This window comes from Haliotis asinina, chromosome 11, assembly GCF_037392515.1.
Source record: "Haliotis asinina isolate JCU_RB_2024 chromosome 11, JCU_Hal_asi_v2, whole genome shotgun sequence".
In the NCBI taxonomy this organism is placed as follows: Eukaryota; Metazoa; Mollusca; class Gastropoda; order Lepetellida; family Haliotidae; genus Haliotis; species Haliotis asinina.
Genome location: NC_090290.1, coordinates 58,584,817 through 58,590,644, shown reverse-complemented (window position 1 = coordinate 58,590,644; position 5,828 = coordinate 58,584,817). Strand labels below are relative to the sequence as shown.

The 5,828-nt window shown below is 47.6% G+C and overlaps 1 pseudogene; it reads right to left on the bottom strand.

The window, feature by feature from the left end:
• Nucleotides 1-3,647: 3,647 nt before the first annotated feature.
• Nucleotides 3,648-3,766, bottom strand: LOC137256669 (5S ribosomal RNA; annotated as a pseudogene).
• Nucleotides 3,767-5,828: the final 2,062 nt, after the last annotated feature.

Here is a 5,828-nt window from a genome sequence, read left to right as displayed (position 1 = left end):
TAAGTAGTGAGACACCACGGTCCCTTGACCAAGAGATACGGGCAGGTTCAAGTTGACTTATGTCTGGCTAGGAAAACCATCGTCTTTCATTCCAACGCAAGAAAACACTCCGTCCGCCGTCACGAAAATACACGTCCACCATTCCGGCAGGTTTAAATTGACTTACAAGTGGCTAGGGAAACCACCGTCTTTAATTCCTACACAAGAAAACGCTCCGTCCGCCGTGACAAAAATACACGTCCGCCATTCCGGCAGGCTTCATTTCACTTACAGGTGGCTAGGAAAACATTGTCTTTACTTCCTACACAAGAAAACGCTCCGTCCGCCGTGACAAAAATACACGTCCGCCATTCCGGCAGGCTTCATTTCACTTACAGGTGGCTAGGGAAACCACTGTCTTTAATTCAAACACAACACCCAATGCCGCAAGTGCGTCCGTGCCCCGGCACATAAGTACACGTCCGCCATTCCGGCAGGCTTCATTTCACTCACAGGTGACTAGGAAAACATTGTCTTTAATTCCTACACAAGAAAACGCTCCGTCCGCCATCGTTAAAAAATACATGTCCGCGATGTAAGACCTCGTCAGACCTCGTAAGACCTACAGGGCACAGTCAGGCGCATTCGCATTTACAATTGCCGACCCAGAACCATTGTCTTTCATTCCAACACTCCGCGAATTCCCCGCCACAACAACCCATGTCCGCGATTCCCCTACAAAGTCAAACGCCCACGTCACCACCACGCACCAAAAACATCACAGACAAACAACGCCAACGTAGACCAAACGTCGACGCCGCTCAGGGCAACCCACCAACGACGCAAGTGCGGCAGCGCGAACGGTAAGCTGGCGGGGCACCGCCGACAACATCATCGCACGGACGGCGCACCGTGCCAAGCCTCCCGTCGCACCCCGCAAGTCCAAACTCAAATCGAAGCCGAAAAGGGTTGCTTGCGGCAACGGGGCGACACACAAAGCCAACACGGGAGCACGTCCCACAGGTCACTCCCACAAAACACAATCCAAAAAGGCGCACCCCCAAAGGACTGCAAAACAGGGGACGGCGGCACGCCCGTCACGCCATACCTCCAAAAACAGGCATCCCACAACGCGCCCCACAGGTCACTCTCAAAAACACAATCCAAAAAAGCGCACCTCAACGGACTGAAAAACGGGACGGCGGCACGCCCGTCACGCCATACCTCCAAAAACAGGCATCCCACAACGCGCCCCACGGGTCACTCTCAAAAACACAATCTAAAAAAGCCCACCTCAACGGACTGAAAAACGGGACGGTGGCACGCATGCCACACCATACCTCCAAAAACATGCACCCCACAACGCGCCCCACAGGTCACTCTCAAAAACACAATCCAAAAAAGCCCACCTCAACGGACTGAAAAACGGGACGGCGGCACGCATGCCACACCATACCTCCAAAAACATGCACCCCACAACGCGCCCCACGGGTCACTCTCAAAAACACAATCTGAAAAAGCGCACCCCAACGGACTGAAAAACGGGACGGCGGCACGCCCGTCACGCAACAGCTCCAAAAACAGGCATCCCACAACGCGCCCCACAGGTCACTCTCAAAAACACAACCAAAAAAAGCGCGCCCCAACGGGCCGGCTCGATTTTTCGTCTTTACCCTAACTTCTGCCCTAACCGTATCCGTTAACTCGATTTGTGGTGCTAACCCTAAGTCCAGCCCTAACCGTATCCGTTAAGTCCATTTGCGGTGCTAACCCTAACTCTTGCCCTAACCGTATCCGTTCACTTCATCTACGGTGCTAACCCTAACTTCTGCCCTAACCGTATCCGTTAGCTCGATTTGTGGTGCTAACCCTAAGTCCAGCCCTAACCGTATCCGTTAAGTCCATTTGCGGTGCTAACCCTAACTCTTGCCCTTACCGTATCCGTTCACTTCATCTACGGTGCTAACCCTAACTTCTGCCCTAACCGTATCCGTTAGCTCGATTTGTGGTGCTAACCCTAAGTCCAGCCCTAACCGTATCCGTTAAGTCCATTTGCGGTGCTAACCCTAGGTCTTGCCCTAACCGTATCCGTTCACTTCATCTACGGTGCTAACCCTAACTTCTGCCCTAACCGTATCCGTTAGCTCGATTTGTGGTGCTAACCCTAAGTCCAGCCCTAACCGTATCCGTTAAGTCCATTTGCGGTGCTAACCCTAGGTCTTGCCCTAACCGTATCCGTTCACTTCATCTACGGTGCTAACCCTAACTTCTGCCCTAACCGTATCCGTTAGCTCGATTTGTGGTGCTAACCCTAAGTCCAGCCCTAACCGTATCCGTTAAGTCCATTTGCGGTGCTAACCCTAGCTCTTGCCCTAACCGCATCCGTTCACTTCATCTACGGTGCTAACCCTAACTTCTGCCCTAACCGTATCCGTTAGCTCGATTTGTGGTGCTAACCCTAAGTCCAGCCCTAACCGTATCCGTTAAGTCCATTTGCGGCGCTAACCCTAGCTCTTGCCCTAACCGCATCCGTTCACTTCATTTCTGGTGCTAACCCTAACTTCTGCCCTAACCGTATCCGTTCACTTCATCTATGGTGCTAACCCTAAGTCCAGCCCTAACCGTATCCGTTAAGTCCATTTGCGGCGCTAACCCTAAGTCTTGCCCTAACCGTATCCGTTAAGTCGATTGGTGGTGCTAACCCTAACTCTTGCCCTAACCGTATCCGTTCACTCCATTTGTGGTGCTAACCCTAGGTCTTGCCCTAACCGTATCCGTTCACTTCATCTACGGTGCTAACCCTAACCCTTGCCCTAACCGTATCCGTTAAGTCGATTGGTGGTGCTAACCCTAACCCTAACCGTATCCGTTAGCTCGATTTCTAGTGCTAACCCTAACTTCTGCCCTAACAGTATCCGTTCACTTCATTTCTGGTGCTAACCCTAACCCTTGCCCTAACCGCATCCGTTCACTTCAATTCTGGTGCTAACCCTAACTTCTGCCCTAACCGTATCCGTTCACTTCATTTCTGGTGCTAACCCTAACTTCTGCCCTAACCGTATCCGTTCACTTCATATCTGGTGCTAACCCTAGGTCTTGCCCTAACCGTATCCGTTCACTTCATCTATGGTGCTAACCCTAAGTCCTGCCCTAACCGTATCCGTTAAGTCCATTTGCGGTGCTAACCCTAACTCTAGCCCTAACCGCATCCGTTCACTTCATTTCTGGTGCTAACCCTAACTTCTGCCCTAACCGTATCCGTTAACTCGATTTGCGGTGCTTACCTTAACCCTAACCGTATCCGTTCACTCCATTTGCGGTGCTAACCCTAACCCTAACCCTAACCCTTACCGTATCCTTTAACTTCATCTGTGGTGCTAACCCTAGCTTTTGCCCTAACCGTATCCGTTCACTCGATGTGCGTTCTTAACCCTAGCTCTTGCCCTAATCTTAACTTCGTTTAAGGTGCCAGCCCTAGCCCTAGCCAGCCCTGCCCCTTCCCTAACGCGCTCCGTTACCTCCATCCATTTGGGGGGACAAACAACATTCCACGCCCGATATGATGGACAACAAAAGACGGGACGGGCGGACATGCCACGGCGGTCCCACCAACCAGCCTCTCGGACACTTGAACAAAAAAAAAAAAAAAGAAAAGAAAAAAAAAGAGAGGTCTACAGCACCGGGAGTTCCCAGGCGGTCACCCATCCAAGTACTATCCCGGCCCGACTGGGATTCACTTCGCGGACCAGACGAGAAGCGGTGCTTTACCAGTAGGATGGTCAGGGAGGACTTAAGGAAAAGTAGAAAGTATTTTGGAGACGTGCCCAAAAATGAAAGAAAAGAGTGCCAAACAAAATACGAAACAGCGCGAGGCACACTATGCCAAACACCACGCAAAATAGGTTCCAACAACGTACTAATAACAATAAACAATACTGACACTGGAAACCAAAACGTTTCGACAGATGAAAAAAATGGGGACTACTTTATATCACCGACGGCCCAGGGATACATGACAGAATGTGTCATAAGTTTCCCCGACATTTAATAAAAAATAGATAAAAAAGTATAATATATATACAATGATGACCATTAAAGTGACATGTTATGATGCTTTCATTTTATTAATCCCCAATGACCGTTTTCAGCACCGTGTCTTTCGTGCTATTTGATCCCGAGAGCAGCATCAAGGAAATGTATCACCCCTTAAGAGCAGACGACAGCGTGCAGGAAAGCGCAGGGACGATTATCGCGCTCTCCTACAGCACTGGCGCTGTTTCCCCTACACAGAGGCAAGTGGTACACGTTTATTCATGGGAGTATGGATAGCTGTGGAAACCGAAAAGGTAAGAATACAGTGACTTGCTGATGACAAATGCTGTGGTCATGTTGGATCTATACCTAGCCCATGTTGTATGTTGTATCTACAGGTAGGCATGTTCATGTGGTATGCCCTGCCTCCACTTTCCCTCCATCACTTTCCCCTTCCTGTTTCAGGAATTTTCAGAGATACAATATCATGATATACATCCCATGCCTTCAGCCAACAGCACATTTTCTTTTCAGCTTGTGTTTTATTCCTTTCCACGTTAAATTTTAAAATAATTATGGTGTATGAAATGATGTATGAGAGGACAAATACAAACTGTTCTTTCTCTGACTTGTCTGGTACAATAACTCAGAAGTCAGTGTACTCATGCCTGCACTTATTGTTTACAAGGGGGATAAGTGTCACAAATAAGCTTCAAATGGACATAATGTCATTTGACCTTCGCTTATAGCTACTGTGCACAGTACCAATTTCAGTCAGTGCCTTTGGGCTGTTCTGTATTTTACACATTGGGCAGGGGGTTGAGGTTGATGTGCTCTTGTGTGCTGTTTTGCTCAGCACCATGTGCAACATCAAGCATGTCACAATAATGCAACAAGCCAAACCTGACCACTGAAAATTGCATATTATCATAATGATTGAATAATGCTTTAACCCTGGGACATACACACTTCAATAGAATGGAGCTCTGTGATGCCTCATGTTAAGGTGTAAATGTGTTTTGCTGATTTGAGGTTGATCTTTCAACACTACTTTCTTGATAGACCATGTATTGCAGCAGCGTTTGTGAATGATAGGGGTACTTTTCCAGGCAAACCTGTATGAGGTGATGACAGCAAAATCACAATGTTCAGTATTATTTTACTATCAGCAGTGCATGAAATAAACCGAAAACCAATCCAGACATTCGTAGTACGGGTCATTTTCAAATGTTACCAGTCCCCAAAGGATGTAACCAGACACCCAGACATGGTGAATTTGCTCATATGTATGCAACATCTAAAGTTCTTGCCAGATGATTGGGCTGGCCCATTTAGACTGTCTGACAGAAATATTGTCCCTTTTGGGCGGTTGGACAGGCTTTTCTTTCATACCTGGCTATAAACAAATCTTTGAGGAGCCATAGCCCACATGCAAATGCATGCTGACATGAATCAATTTGCCTTGCCACTTGTTAATGGTACATATGTTCAGTTTAGCTCATGATGTCGTGCTGCAATACTTGACTTGTACTTATGACTAATGGAAAAAATGATCTCATGTACAGCATGATGACTGCAGTATACAGTGTATCTGACCATGCAAATGATACGTGGTACACACACTGTGAAGGCAAATCTATCACCCTTCAATGCAGTTCATAGAACAACTTCAGTTCTGGCATGGTTGATATATTCCTAACAAAATGCTAAGTAACACACATTTTTGGTCTCATTACATTTTCATTTATTGGAAATGCAAATCATGGGATGTTGTAATCGGAAGCTAAAAGATATATATTCATGATGAAGAAAAGGAA